At 40.1% G+C, this 16,857-nt stretch overlaps 1 pseudogene; it reads right to left on the bottom strand.

Moving 5' to 3' along the window:
* Positions 1–988: 988 nt before the first annotated feature.
* LOC131961785 (NLR family CARD domain-containing protein 3-like) lies at positions 989–15,800 on the bottom strand (annotated as a pseudogene).
* Between the last annotated feature and the right edge of the window lie 1,057 nt (positions 15,801–16,857).

Genomic DNA, 16,857 nt, shown 5'->3' with positions numbered 1-16,857 from the left:
CATGGGCTCCAATGAGAGCTCCAGCTCCACCAACAGCCTGCACGGAGAGGCCAAGGAGTCGGTTGCGAGCAGAACGAGCGGCGGCGGCTCGGCGTGCGGGGCGGGGTTCAGGAAGTTCTCGGCCCCGGCCCTCAGGTTCACCAGGCAGCTGAGTGTCGGGGGGGTGGGCTCCTCCACAGGGGGCCACCAGAACCAGAACTACCACCCGTTCCCCAACAGGAAGACCCCGAGGATCTCCGAGGCCGCCAGGAGGCTGGGGATGTACTCGTCCTTCTGAGAGTCTCACCACCCTTTACTTTGAGTATTCATGAAGCATTTAAAACTTTAACGGGACAAAATGAAATCATAGCTAATATTTACACTTCCAGTTAAATCCTCTGAACCCCACCAAAATATGTTTTCTTTAAAAGATCATCAAAAATCAAATCAACTTCAAGAACGTTTATGGTAGAAGGAAACTATAAAAACAGACATCATCATTGGAGACCGTCCTTGGTTACTACAGTTTCTGTTATAAAAAGTGACCAAACCTTAAAATGTTGATTTCAGTCAGAATCTCTTTATTCTACACGTCATTTAAAATAAAGTGTTTGCACAAACCAGATTTTTCATATCTTTCCTGATTTCTGATTATGACCCCACAAATATGAGTGACTTCCAACAGAAGTTTGACTTTAAACTTGAGTAGAAAAGAGAAACGATGGTGAACACGATGTGAAGACAGAATGAAAGAAACAGAACAGAGAAAACAACAAAGTGTGATTGAATGTGAAACATTTCTTTACACCTTTAGTTTTCTCTAAAGCCACTTTAATGGCCGCTGGAAATCATTGATTCTTACCTCGCTGCTTTGAACCTTCACTAATGTCTTTTCAATGTGGACTAAACAAAGTGAGAATTAAAGGTGCAGTGTGTGATTGTGGAGTCTCATTCCCAGGTTGTCAGATACTGACGCTGACGCTACACAGAGCCAAAGCGTCCGGATCTGACCACCTGGGAGTTCTGATGGAAACTCACATGGAACTGCATGGACAAATCATGGCTCGATATTAAGGCACGTTTTCATTATTCAGCATTTCAACAACAACTTGAACTTTATTCTTCCAAAGAGAAAAAAGCCATGAGGAACATGAAGTCATGATCATTTTATTAGCAATTATTTCCCCATGTGGACTTGTAATAATTTCATATACATGATTATTAATACAAAATATAGTCTGCATGTGCATCACTTCTGGCTGTTTGAATAGAAAACATGTCAAAATGAAACTTTGCACCAAAATACAGACAGAATCTGAAGTTTTCTGTGTTATCAGCAAATATTAATCTGTTATTGTCCAACACTTATCTGTCAGAAGTATAGGTGCTAACAAGGTGACTTTATAAAATATATCAAACTAAGTGCAACGCTCCATGGTTCCACAGGGTGGAGCTGCAGCAGAAAGCATTCATTCATTCATTCATTCATTCATTCTCCTTGAAGCACTTATCTGAAGTCGGGTGGCGGGGGGCTGCAGACCATCCCAGCTGACATAGGGCGAGAGGCGAGGTCCACCATGGACAGGTCTCCAGACTATCACAGAGACACACAACCATTCACTCTCTCTCTCTCTCTCTCTCTCTCTCATTCACTCCTACGGGACAGTTCAACTAAGCTGCATGTCTTTGGACTGTCGGAGGAAGCCGGAGGACGCGCAGAGAAAATTATCAGCTGAATTTGCACTTTTTTAGCTCTTTTTTTCAGGCAAAAACATAATCTGTCCTGAAAAAACTCTTGAGATAAAATGTGCACATGACGATAATAAAAGGCAAGTTTGGAGCCTAATAACAGGATTTCAGGAAGATTGAAGAAGGAAGCAGTTTAAATGACAGTTTGCTGGTTTTCACTGTGAGACAGAGAAAGTCAAAACAGAATCCTGTTTCAGTTGGTCGAGTTCAGTAAAGCTTTGATTCAATTCACACTTTAGTTTTGACAGTTTTCTCCTCCTGTCCAGGTGGAGGTTCAGGTGGAGGAGGTGTGTGAGTGTGGAGGAGTCTCAGTGTGTCTGCAGAGAGAAGGAGAGAGCAGCAGCAGAGCAGTCCACCTCCTCTGATGATACTCTGTCACATCCAGAGGAACACACAGGGACCATGCTGGACTGGACTCTACTGGAGATAATTCCCCCAGCTGATGAGAGAAGAAGACACCAGAAGAGATAAATCAGAGTTTACAGAGACTCCCTTCATCAGCTGTCAGTCAGTGATGCAGCACATCCAGTTTAATCTCCTGAACCAGAGAATTATACAATTTACAACATTTATATCTTCTGTCAATAGATGATTAGTTTCTTTGTAAATGATGGAATGAGGCTGTAGTGTCCTGAAAACAAAGTCTTCAGCTTTCTGAATCAGTAAACGACTTGTTTATTGTCCAAACCTCATATTTTTACAAAGTATGTTTACAATAAAGTCGTACAAATATAAACTTTTGTAAATGTAACAACATCTTGTGATCAAAATATTCAGGATCATTTTCATCATCACATAGTTGGTATCACTGAAAACTAAAAAATCCTAGCTTTAAAAGACATTAAAGATAGTGTGATCGCATTTATGGTCCAAATTTCTGGAGAAATAAAACATATTTCATCTTTAAATATTACAAATGTGAAAATATGGAGTCAGTTATAAAACACGTGGAAACCCTCTACTGACCTCAGAGTCTCCAGTCTGCAGTGTGGACTCTCCTTCAGATCACACAGCAGCTTCATGTCTGAATCCTGCAGCTTGTTGAAGTTCAGCTCCAGCTCTCTAAGATGGGAGGGGTTGGACTTCAGAGCTGAGGCAAGATAAGCACAGCTGATCTCTGACAAGGTGCAGCTACTCAATCTGAATAAAGAATACATTATGCAGATATAAATAGATTCATCATCCAATCAGATGTGTTCAGGTTTTAATGTGCAGCTCAACATTACTGTGTCATAATCAATTAGCTTTCTCTAAAATGAGTAGAGTGACTGTAATTGTGTTATTGTGGATCATTAATGATGAAACATATTAGATCTGCAAAAAGTCAAAAGTTAGTGAACTTACCCCAGAGTCTCCAGTCTGCATTTTGGACTCTGCAGGAAATCACACAGCAGCTTCACTCCTGAATCCTGCAGCTCATTTCCACTCAGCTCTAGCTCTCTCAGATGGGAGGGGTTGGACTTCAGAGCTGAGGCCATAGAAGCACAGCTGATCTCTGACAACCAGCAACATCTCAACCTGAATAAAGAATACATTATTTGACTTTAGAATACAAAGTTCCTGCTTGAAATCATTCAGTGTTTAATAATGTCTTCAGAGCTGAAGCAGCTTTAGAAGGAACAGGCTTAGAAAATGGAAACTCCTGAAAACACCTGAACTCAACATGATGGGGGTTAAAAACAAGTTTTGTGAGTACACTGACATCAAATCAGACATGATGTAATAAAGAGATATGACACAGAGCTGGAATATATCAAAACAAACTGGGAGCACTCCACAGTTAAAGTGTTCATTTTCTTTGTGTTGTATCAGATATTTAAAACAGATTAAATAAACTATCAAATGTTCTGCCCTCCACCGTTTGTGTGGTCCCTCGTAACACGCTGGTTTAACCGCATTCCTTCATCACATTTCACTTTCATATTACTTCTAATGTCAAATTATTAGAACAACCACATTCTCTTACATTCAGACTAACTTGCTGTATTTCATCTGATATAGTATCCATCATTCAAGAGAGAGAAAGTATATATCACCTTCTTTGTATAGTAGATAGATACCAAATTTTCCAAACATGACAAATATGTCAGAATGAACTTTGTGAAAAAGGAAACAAGGTGGAAATGAACTTGTAGCTGACTCTAGTACATCTAAGAAGCTGTGCATTGTCCCTGTCAAAGAAACAAATGAATAAAAAAAAACAATTATTAAAGAGGTTCAGATTGAATTATATAGTGGAAGATTTTCTTCTTATATTCAGCTCAACACTGCTCTGCCACAGTTAACGGACTAAACTAGTGAAGAAGAAAACAGACTTTAGCATTCAGATCCTCAGTGTGGATCAGTATAATATCACCCTCATGTCAACATTACTTTCGCATCATATTAATTTCATCACAGAAGTTAAAATGGTGTCTGACCTCAGAATCTCCAGTCTGCAGTTTGGACTCTGCAGAAAATCACACAGCAGCTTCAGTCCTGAATCCTGCAGCTTGTTTTCACTCAGCCACAGCTCTCTCAGATGGGAGGGGTTGGACTTCAGAGCTGAGGCCAGAGAAGCACAGCTGATCTCTGACAAACTGCAGTAATTCAATCTGAATAAAGAATAAATGACGCAGATAAAAACAGATTTATAATCCAATCAGATGTTTTCAGGTTTTAATGTGCAGCTCAACATTACTGTGTCATAATCAATGCGCTTTTCTCTAAAATGAGTAGAGGGACTGTAATTTTGTAATTGTGGATCATCATGATGTCAGCCTTCTACAGACATCATCCAAATGTCACCACAACATTCATAAAACTATTCATGTCAACACAGATTAATAACGTGCTGCTGCTCTCAGTCATACAGATGTGAACATTAACAACAATTTTACACTTTATTCAAAAGTCTTTAGTGACTGGACATTAAGTTTACTACAAGAAAAATAAAATGTGAATAAAATGAAATGTACAACTTTATGAATTTTATGAAATGTTGTTTGTACATAAATTATAATTATGATAATTATGATAACATGATAAATATGTTCCATTTCTGATTAAACATATTAGATCTATAAAGGTCACAGTTAGTGAACTGACCTCAGAGTCTCCAGTCTGCATCTTGGACTCTGCAGAAAATCACATAGAAGCTTCTCTCCTGAATCCTGCAGCTCGTTGATGCTCAGCTCCAGCTGTCTCAGATGGGAGGGGTTGGACTTCAGAGCTGAGGCCAGAGAGGCACAGCTGATCTCTGACAGACTGCAGTCACTCAACCTGAATAAAGAATAAATGATTTCAGATTTCAGAGCTGAATAAGCTTTAGAATGGACAAGTTTAGAAAATGTAAACTCTTGAAACACCTGAACTCAACATGGAGATTAAAAACAAGCTGTGGGTGTGAGTACACTGACATCAAATCAGATATGATGGATTCAAAAGAACTGTTTCCTCTGATTCACAACAATTGTCATACGACAAATGTCATATTATGAAAAACACTTAGACGGATATTTTACTTTGGAATCTAAAACTGGCCTAAATGAAATATATATGACTTCATTATATAAATACTAAGTGAGGTAAATTAACCAACTTCTCATTTCAAAACACAGATTAAGGCTATTCTCATCAACAGTGTGAGCTCTGCTTCATCCTCAGTCCTCTTCAGAACTTGATCAGATGTTCAGAGTAAAGTGAGATACATGTTCTGATCTGAAATGTAATCTACTACCTCCCTGAACAAACATAGTACCTGCAGCTCATTATTTATGCTCCTGACAGATACACTGTGTGTCAGAACAACACAGGAACTGACCCGAGAGTCTCCAGTCTGCAGTTTGGATTCTCCAGTCCTGAACACAACCGCTTCACTCCTGAATCCTGCAGGTAGTTTTCACTCAGGTCCAGCTCTCTCAGATGGGAGGGGTTGGACTTCAGAGCTGAGGCCACAACTTCACAGTCATTCTCAGAGACTCCACTGTCAGAAAGTCTGTGATTACACATAATATAACATTTTAAATATAATCAGTTTGAACACTTCTGATGTTGGGTTTGTTTAATGGAAAGTTCACTTCTTCTTTGACTTTGTCTCATACAAAACTAAAACTGTACAAAATTGAAACATTTTGGACAAAAGGTGAGCCTCGCTCCCTTCTCTTTCATCCTCTTTTTTTCTTATTTTCTTCTTCTGTGCATAGGCATAGACGACATAGGCGGTAGCCTAGAGCGATATATGATGATATATCTTGCAAGATGAAATGGCCGTCAAAGCTTTCAAGCAGATTTATCGCGGGGTTTGCACTTTCATTGTCTCTCTTGTCTCTAACTTTGTTAGCGGTCTCCAGCTGTGCTTCTTTACTAATTGACTTGTAAGTTAATAATTATATAGACAGACAGTTGTATCATATAGCCTGGTTGGCACCATGGGCAAACAAAAACAGGAGTTCCACCCTCCGTGAAGCAGCAAGCTGAGCGGTTCAACATGAATGGATCTCGCCTAGAGCAGCAAATGGGCTAGAGCCGGCCCTGCTTCTATTGTTTTGTTCTTCTATTATTATTGTCTGTTGAAAAGCAGCTTTTAGGTAAATTAGCGCCACCACCAGATACGGGATAATGACATTGGCAGTGGAACATGGATAATGTTTTCAATATGCAGGTTTAATGGTGAAGAAAACTTTGATAATGTGCAGGTTTTATACTGTGCATATGTGTAAAGTGTGTATCTTTACTCTGACACTGATGCATCAGCTTTACATTGCTGTATAATGTTGATGATCACATCTGGACTTACTGAGCTTTCCTGCAGTTCCTCACAGCTGGAATCAGTCTCCGTTTTCCCTCTGCTGTTGTGTTGTACTTCCTCAAGTCCAACTCATCCAGAACCTCCTCTGACATCTGCAGCATGTAGGCCAGAGCTGAGCAGTGGATCTCAGAGAGTTCCTTCTCTGATCTGTTCTCTGACTTCAGGAACTCTTGGATCTCCTGATGTTCTGAGAGGTCGTTCATCTCCGTCAGACAGTGGAAGATGTTGATGCTTCTATCAGGAGAGAACTCGTAAGTGTTCATCTCCTTCAGATTATTGATGGCTCTCTGGATGACTTCTGGACTGTTGTCTGTCTGACCCAGCAGGCCTCCTAACAGTCTCTGGTTGGACTCCAGAGAGAGGCCATGAAGGAAGCGGACAAACAGGTCCAGGTGGCCATTTGTACTTTGAAGGGATTTCTTCATGGCTCTCCTCAGGAAGACATCCAGAGACAGATCATTTCCATTGTCCCAGTCGTCGTCATCATCATCATCATCATCATCATCATAATAATCATGATCTTCTTCTTCTTCTTCTTCTCTTTTCCCGAGAAAAGCCTGCAGTACCTCTGTGTTCCTGGTGGTGTAACAGTGGAACATGTAGACTGCAGCCAGAAACTCCTGAACGCTCAGATGAACAAAGCAGTAGACTGTTTTCTGGAAGATCACACTCTCTCTTCTGAAGATCTCTGTACAAACTCCTGAGTACAACGAGGCCTCTGTGACATGGAGACCACAGCGCTCCAGGTCTTCTTGGTAGAACATGATGTTTCCTTCCTGCAGCTGTTCAAACGCCAGCCTCCCCAGCTTCAGAAGAACTTCTCTGTCAGCCTCCATCAGCTCCTGTGGACTCGTCTCATGTCCCTCATCATACTTCTGCTTCTTCTTCTTTGTCTGAACCAGCAGGAAGTGTGAGTACAGGTCAGTCAGGGTCTTGGGCAGCTCTCCTCTCTGCTCTGTAGTCAACATGTGGTCCAGAACTGTAGCAGTGATCCAGCAGAAGACTGGGATCAGACACATGATGTGGAGGCTCCTGGATGTCTGGATGTGTGAGATGATTGTGCTGGAGCGCTCTTCATCACTGACCCTCCTCCTGAAGTACTCCTCCTTCTGGGCATCAGTGAAGCCTCGTACTTCTGTCACCCTGTCGACACACTCAGGAGGGATTTGATTGGCCGCCGCGGGTCGGGAAGTTATCCAGACGAGAGCCGAGGGAAGCAGATTCCCCTCGATGAGGTTTGTCAGCAGCACGTTGACCGATGACTTCTGTGTCACATCAGACACAACCTCCTTGTTGTTGAAATCCAGACAAAGTCTGCTTTCATCCAGGCCGTCAAAGATGAACAGAAGTTTACAGACGGCGAGCTTATCTGCTGTGACCTTCTGTAATGTTGGATGGAAAACATGGAGCAGCTCCAGAAGACTGTACTGCTCATCTCTGATCAAGTTCAGCTCCCTGAACGAAAGCAGAACCACCACACTGACATCTTGGTTCTCCAAACCCTCTGCCCAGTCCAGACTGAACTTCTGCACCGAGAAGGTTTTTCCAACACCAGCGACGCCATTCGTCAGAACCACTCTGATGTGTCCTTGTTGGTTAGGTAAGGCTTTAAAGATGTCTTGGCACCTGATTGGAGCGTTGTGGACGGTCTTCTTCTTGGAAGCTGTCTCCAGCTGCCTCACCTCATGTTGGGTATTAACGTCTTCACTCTGTCCCTCTGTGATGTAGAGCTCAGTGTAGATCCTGTTGAGGAGGGTTCCACATCCTGTTCCATCACTTCCTTCAGTCACATGTTCACATCTCCTCCTTAGACTGATCTTATGTTCATCTAAAACCTCCTGCAGACCTCCAGGCACTAAAAAAGGCAAAATAAATACTAAATAAAATAAAGCTGATATCTTTCAGTAGAAACTGAGACACAAAGCACAGCGATTGAACTAGAAGCTGTAAAAGCAATGAGATTTGAACACAGAGAGCTTTCTGTGGTTCCAGCACAGACACACATGTTGATCCCTTCAGTTTAGCTGCAGACATGGCTTTGGCTTGAGGGAGCAGATCATCTCAGGTCCGCCCTGCTGCATGTGAAACCAGCAAGAGCTTCTAAACTGGGATCAGACATTGTTTGTTAGCAGAGGCTGTTGATTTGAGAGGACCCTATTACATCTCAACGGGCCCATGTTGATGTCGGCACAAACATTTTTCACCTCCTTCATGTGCTGCAACTGACAAGCTAAATAACGCTTCGCTGCAGCTGGAAAATGAATGTTGGCTGCACTTTTCCTCAATGGATTTTTGTTCAGCTGTCCAACAAGTCGATGTTCAGGACAAGAAGTGTGTGAGAGAAGGAGACACCAACATGTTGTTTACATTCTGTGCTAAATGTCTGTCTGCTCTCAGCTGTTTAATAGTTAGTTCATTAGTGATTAGCAAGTTCAATGAATAAGTGATGATATTTATAATGATCTTAATGCTGTTTAACACAACACATGTCACTGTAATACAACAGGTCCTGTTTTCAGACAGGAAGACATCAGCAGACAGAGGGACAGTCTTACTGGTTCTGGATCTTTGTCCACACTGGGGACAGGAGGAGTCTCCTGGTGAAGCAGACTGGTCCCAGTATGAGCTGATGCACCGTCTGCAGAACCAGTGTCCACAGCTGGTAGAGACGGGATCCTTCAGGACGTCCTGACAGGAAGCACAGCAGGACGGCTGCTCCTCCTCATCACTCCTCTTCCTCTTCCTGTCAACACATTTCTTTATCATTAAAATAATTACTTCATTGTGAAGATTAGCGGACTACAGCAGCAAGATGCCTCCATTTTCCTCCCTTCTGATTACCACAAACTGTTCCAGAAGATAGCAGTACTGGAAACAAAAATTCACCGGCTCAAAGTGAATGTGGAGGTAAATGGACAGAATGGGAATGAAACTACTCTGCTGATTTCCCTAAACAATGAAAGGGAGCAGGCTAACGGAAAGCTATCTCGCACCACCAAGACGCAGCAGGAGCTGGGTGTAAATGGCAATAAGCCAACAAGTCCTCCCTGGAACACTCTTGGTGCAAAGCCAAAGCACTACAAATCACCTCCCTCAGTTTTGGGAAGACAGTTATCAGGCAGAACCCAGCACCTGGAGACTTATGATGACACCGAGTGGCCTGCACTTCCATCATACAGGAATGTCGCTTCAACCCCAGTACCAAAGAGAAAGCAACCATGGACCAAGGCTACAACAAAAACGAAGAGCAAATTGCCCCAATACAGAGATTTAGCATTCTGATGATGCTGAACAGATGGCTCAAAGATATGTGTGCCGTTCAATGAATGAACTTTATTGACAATTTCAACATCTTTTGGGGACGCAGGCACCTCTTTAAGGCAGATGGATTTCGCCTTAACAAGTCCGGAGTACAGTTGCTAAGCTCCAGCATTTTTTATCATTTGCGTCACACACAAGCAGCCTGTGTCAAGGACATGAGGCAAGATGTTCCAAAACAACGGATAAGACGTCGCTCTGGTGAAGGCGCTATGATAAGGACTGACCATGGAGGACAGCAGAGTCAGAGAGAGCCGGCAGCGTCATCATCCTCTCCCCAAAAAATGTCTCTCCAGTCTCCTCCAGCCCCAACAGCCCAACGAAGCGGACACTCACCGAGTCCCGGCAGGAGACACCCAACCCTTACCCCCCCAGATCCCACCCAGACCACTACCCTCACCCCCCGCAGACCCCACCCAGCCCTCAACTCTCTCCATGCAGCCAGGACTCCCCACTTCTGGATTTCACAGACAGGATGAAGAGCCTCGTCAAGATTGGAATCCAGCTAACACCACGCCAAAATCCCTTATTTACCCCCTTTAACCTTCCACATCCAGCCCCTCCCACTCCACCACCTCGGAAACAACGATCAACCAAAAGTCCCCGCCCTCCTCCACCCCCTCTGAATCACCATTCCTGTGAATCCCTGAATGACCCTATCTGTGAGTCTGACTGCTATGTGCCGGGTCCAGGCTCTGATATCAATATCAAGATTGCTCTGTTCCAGCAACAGTCAGGGCTCCATGGAGTTCAGTCAGCTTTCCCAATTCCTGTGATAATAGTTAACAGAAAAGGAATCAAACTGGTGAGAAATAAAAAGAGTTCAATTAAATCTGCCAATCTACTGAGTATAGCATGTCATCCTCGAAACTCACCAGCGTCTCCTGTTAAGGATTTACATTTAGCTCTTTTAAATATCAGATCTCTGGTTGGCAAATATTTCTTAATCAATGATTTTATTCATAAGCACAACCTTGATTTTATGTTTTTAAATGAAACTTGGTTAAGTCAGGATAATAGTGCTGCAGTTCTTATAGAGTCAACCCCCCCCAAATTTTAGTTTCTTCAGTGAAGCAAGAATACATAAGAGAGGAGGTGGAGTTGCCACCCTGTTCAAGGACAGCTTCCAATGCAAGAACATGTCTTATGGTCAGTTTGACTCCTTTGAATATGTTGCCATTCAGTTAAAATCACCCTATAGAGCAATCTATTTGACCATCTACAGACCCGCCAAATATGATGCAAGGTTTTTTGATGACTTTGCCAAACTACTGTCTGTTGTGTGCATGGATTTTGACTTGTTTTAGTAGGTGATTTTAACATTCATGTTGATAATCCTAAAGATGGGTGTGCTAAAGAACTTTTAAATATTCTTGATAACTTTGGGCTTTCTCAGCATGTCACAGATCCAACACATAACAGAGGACACATATTAGATCTAGTTATTACCAAAGGTCTTAATATCTCTGAGGTTGTGGTTAACGATGTTGCTCTTTCTGATCACTACTGTGTTCTGTTTAAAATGACCACCCTTGCCAATCCTACAAAAGGTGAAGCAAAGGTAATCAGGAAGCGCTATATAAATGAAAACACTTGTGCATTATTCACCCAGGATTTTACACCATCACCAACCCTGCCCTCAGCTCTAGTTGATGACCTTGTTAACAGTTTTAGTTCCAATGTTATGACTGTTATCAACTCTATTGCCCCAATTAAGACCAAAGTTCTGTCGGGGAGGAAAAAGTTACCCTGGAGAAACGCCACTCTGGTTAAAGCACAGAAAAAAGTATGTAAACAAGCAACGCAAGTGGCGATAGAACAAATTCCGGGTATATTGCGACATTTATAAAGAGGGTCTTCGCAGCTATAATCAGGAACTGAAGAATGCAAGGCAGTCATATTTTTCAGAGATTATAAATAGAAACAGTAATAATGCCCGGACACTTTTTTCTGTAGTAGACAGACTGACAAATCCCACAGCATCAGTCCCTCCTGAACTGCTGTGTAACAAGTCATGCAATGACTTTGCAGCCTTTTTCACAAATAAAATATTACAGATAAGACAAGCAGTATGCAGCTCCAGCTCAGGAATGATAACACTGGTGCCTTCCCATCCTCTAGTCTAGCTAAGACATGTTAGCCTCCTAGATTACACAACACTGACGGAAACGGTTTCAAAATTAAAGCCCACAACCTGCTGCCTTGATATTCTGCCTTCAAACTTTTTTTAAAACTGTTTTCAACTGCATAGCTCCGGATGTACTGCAGATAATAAATACTTCTCTCCAAGCAGGACAGTTTCCACAGGCTTTGAAAACTGCAGTAACTGACCAGAACTTTCTCCAGCTAAATGCAGAGAAGACAGAGGTGATCATTTTCGGCCCTAAAAACGAAAGATCTAAGATCGGCGCTCACCTTGGCACCTTGGTTTAACATATTTACAATTTCAACATTTGGTCAAAAATACGAACATTTTCTTGAAGAGTAAAATCTTAAATAGATGTTTTGTGTGTTTTGTTCCAGAAAGACAATCAGTATTTTGTGGCTATAAAACCCGGACTAAGATCCATGTTGAAACATTTCTACAGTAATCGGTCTGCATCATCAATATGAATAAAAAACACTCTCTTACTTTGTGTCTGAGGGTCCAGGTTCAGTACTGAAGGCCAGAGGTTCTCCTTTGGACCGGTCACTCTTCATAGACTGACAGCCAGAAACTACAGACTCTGCTCTCTGCCTGGACTGAAACCTGAAAACACAAAATAAGTTTCAGTCATATCACATGAATCATTGATGAATTCTCTTTATTTAAATTTCTCTTGATCTAAATACACACACTGCTGTTCCTGCAGATAATAGGGAGGTTTAATAGTTTGTATTAGTGCTCTTAGATTGGATTACAGGTTTTTTAGGTGACTAACAGCTGTCACTGATATGAAGAGGAAGATGGAATAAATTATTTATCTTTCTGTCACAACAAAAACACTGAAATGCGTCATAGAAATGAGTTAGTATCAGTTCTTACTTTGTGTCTGAGGGTCCAGGTTCATCACTGAAGTATGGAGGAAAACCTTTGGAGCAGTCACTCTTCAGAGACAGACAGCTGGATACTACAGACTCTGCTCCGTCCTCCTCTTCCTCCACACGACCACTCATCTTCTGATCTGAAGTCAGTCTGAGAGGGAAAACAGCAACACTGACTGTAAACTAGGAACATTAAAAGGAGTTTGTCTGTTTTACTGTCCTCCTAGCAGCACACCACACGCCTCTTATTGCACTATACCTTGATTGTTCCCCTGTTTTCCTGTAAGTCGCTTTGGATAAAAGTGTCTGCTAAATGACTCAATGTAAATGTAAATAATGTAGAATAATTCCACACTAGTATTAATACAGGTATGCATGGCCCCAGAAAATGATGATGTTTACAAAGAAATTCCAGTGTGCCACAGTCAGTCTGAGAGGGAAAACAGTAACACTGACTGCGAGCTCATAAGACAAGAATCAAGACAAACAAGTTTGTTCGAGGTCATGCAAGACTGAGAGAACAGAAACACACACACATTTGTACTTCTATACTTGTGAGAACACCCATTCCTGAGCCCCTTATTATCACATGCCTAACCCTCAGCTGTTACCGAGATACCTCACTCTGACCTGAGCCTTAACATCCAGTCTGAACCCTCAAACAGGTTCTGAACGTCTGTCAGTGGGTGAATACCTGCCAAAATGTCCATGCTTTCCAAAAATGTCCTCACAAAGATAGATGTACAAGGAGACACATAAACTTGTAGCCTACTTCTATCATTGTGAGCATCATTCATTGACACAATGCATTCCTTATCCGCTCACCCTAACCATCACAACTAAAGGCTGACTAATTATCACCTTAAATCAAGTATTAACCCTCAAGCAGGCCTTTGAAGAAGTGAGGACTGGATAAAATCTCCGGGTTTTCCAAAACTTTCCTCCCTATGGAGGTCTTAAACTCCATTTGGTCCTCACAAAGCAGGATGTACAAGAAAACACACAGAATTGCGGGTACATTTGAAGTTTAGAAAAATTAAGAATTATATTTTTTTTTTTTCCATAAAACCTTTTTAATTCCCATAGAGAATACTTTAAATGTAACAATTCCAGCATTTGCCAAGCTTAAACATGTAAGATTTAAAATATTTAATCTGAAAATCATCGTAATAACAGTAAAATCAGTCAACTCTGTTGCAGACAAATTAGGGTAAATATGTATAGTACTCAAATGTGATACATTTTAAAACCATGTCTTTCCTAAGAGAACTTTTGTCTTTACATCAGCTAATTCAACTTTAAATTTTCTAAGATAAAGATTCTTTTTTCAGGAGTAAAAACATTGACACATTTAATTGGAAAGTTGCCAAGACAGTTTGGATTTTCTCTAAATATTGCTCCAAAAATGAATGAAATGCTTTGAAATTTCATGTATAGTGAGAATGTTAATTGTGACACAGCTTCTGGTTAGTTTGTCAACAATAAAACATAATTAATTCGATTTTTTTTAAATAAAATTGAGAAACAGAGTTGACGCCTATGTGAACAGAGTTGACATGAATAACAGAGTTGACAAACTCTGTAAAAGGCCAAAAACAGTAACTCTGTTATCATTGAAATTTTGAAACATGTAACAGAGTTGACGATAACAGAGTTGACATTTTCCACCATTTTGAGCTTTAACTCCACATGCTAGCTTAAAACCAGATACCACATGTCATGAATAAAACCATAATTTAATGAATTTTCATCATATGATTGTTTTTGAAAAAATGACTGACAGATTCACTAGAATATCATAGTAACAGATTTGACATTTAATTAATCTACTGTTGGTGTATTCTCAACATTTTGTACAAGTTAATGAGAGAGAAAGTTTAACATTCCATAATTCCCTCCAAATCTTTTCTGCAAGAGGAAGTGAAATCACTGGGTGCAGGTCACATGTTTTTTATTTGAATGCTGTAGGGTTTTTTATATGGTTTTATAACAGAGATAACAGAGTTGACCGGATCATAGGGACGGATAAAAAATATATATTTTTAATGTTGAAATCCCATGTATTACAGAAAATAAATACTCTGTGCAACTGTAAGTATAAGTATTTATAGAATTAGCACAAAAAAATGCTAATTTTAATGAATTATTTTATGTTAATTCAATATGAACATGTGAATCACAAGCTGAAGACAGCCAATAATTGGTGGGTAGGAATCATTTAATGAATATTTTACATATAAATTGTGCCTAAAATACACACCAAACATTATTATTGGTGAACATTCAATATAATTAGCAATATTATTTAAAACAGATCCAGTAAATACTTTTTTAGGGGGAAATAATCAAAGGTTTTTCTGGGAGACGCGAAATGTACCCGCAATTCTGAAATCACCCACATACAACAACTGAGTCAGTTTTCTTTAAATCTGTACTTATGTTCTTGGGTTGCAGCAGGTTTATTATTGTGTGTATTATTCAGCCAGTCACGTCTTTGTGTCTACAGATGAATCAAGCAGAGTCAGGTTTCTCTCTTTGGGCTGTACAGGAAATTCCTGTTAGATTAAACTCAACAGAGACTTTGACAGTAAAATATTTTAAATGTCAGATAAACACTCACCCCGCCTCAGCCACTTCAGTTTCCTCGTCCTGCTGTGTGGACTCAGAGTGGAGTCTGAGCTGACTGAACTCTGTGTGTGTTGGTTCCCTCCCTGTTGTCATGCACCTGGATCACCTGTTCAGTGCTGCTCCTCCCCTCTCCATTTACAGGAAATCAGGCTGAGCTCATCTGAGGCTTGTGGGTGTGTGTGGTGCTCACACAGATTCACTTTTTAACATGATGAGCATCTCTTTCTGCTTAAGCAGCTGAAATAAAAGGAGTTTTGGTCATTGATATAGCTGTGTTAGTGTCTCATACATAATGATACACATGTAAAAAATAAATAAATAAATAACTTAACAACAACAACAACAGAAAAAAAGAAGACATTTCTGTATTTCCAGAATCCTTAAAGACCACTCTGAACATCTAGATGAAAAATAATTTTGCCGGTTGCATGTAGTTTACTGCTTAGAAAGCTCTCTAAACCAAGTTATCTTAGTAGAAATAGTTACCAGCTGAGTAAAACCATTACTGAAGATAGTTAACTCAATGTTACTAAACCTACTTGTGTTAGTGAATTAACCAATTTAGTTAAGAGCTAAACATGTTTAGTGTGTTAGATGGCAGCTAAAACGGCAAAATAAAGAAGTTACCTGAGTAACAGTAAACAACTTTGGTTGGTTAGCTGCCAAAAGCTGCCAAAAGTCAAAATAAATAAACACAGACAAAATAAAGAGCTTACACATTCATTTAATATACAATTATATATGCCAGAAATTATATTAAACAATGTAGGAATTCATTGATTCAACAAAACATTAATCTATATTTATTTTCATTTCAATTATTTTCTTATTTTCCGTTTAAATTTTTCTTGTTTGTCATGAATGTCTTTATTTTTGTTTATTTTTCCTCTATTTATTTTCCCACATTTATATTTCTATATATTATTTGTCAGTGTCCAATTAAAGCACCTTGCTATTTATATTCCTTTTTTTATCTTTGTATAAACACTTATATTAAAAATTAAATGAAGGCAATTATTCATATAATGCAACATAAATGTCTGTTTTTGTTTATTAAACGATTTATATATTATTGTCCCTTTGTATTTCCCCCTTGCCTCCTCAAACTTCAATTTTTTGTATTTGTTTTTATTCTATTTATTTATCCAAATTATTTATTTTATGTATTATTTTCATTGACTAACGAAAGCACTTGGCTATTTTTTTTTCAACTCTGTCTTGTTTCTTTCTACAAAGGCCCTGACACACATTCCTATAATGGTAAATGGAGCTTTAATAACTCTCTCTACATGTGACTTAATTGTTTTGCCTAAAACAGTCACATTTTAAATAATTAATGATCAGCCTTATAAAGCTCATCATGCATTATT

The sequence above is a fragment of the Centropristis striata genome, chromosome 23 (assembly GCF_030273125.1).
Source record: "Centropristis striata isolate RG_2023a ecotype Rhode Island chromosome 23, C.striata_1.0, whole genome shotgun sequence".
Classification (NCBI taxonomy): Eukaryota; Metazoa; Chordata; class Actinopteri; order Perciformes; family Serranidae; genus Centropristis; species Centropristis striata.
This window is presented reverse-complemented; position numbering and strand designations above follow the sequence as displayed.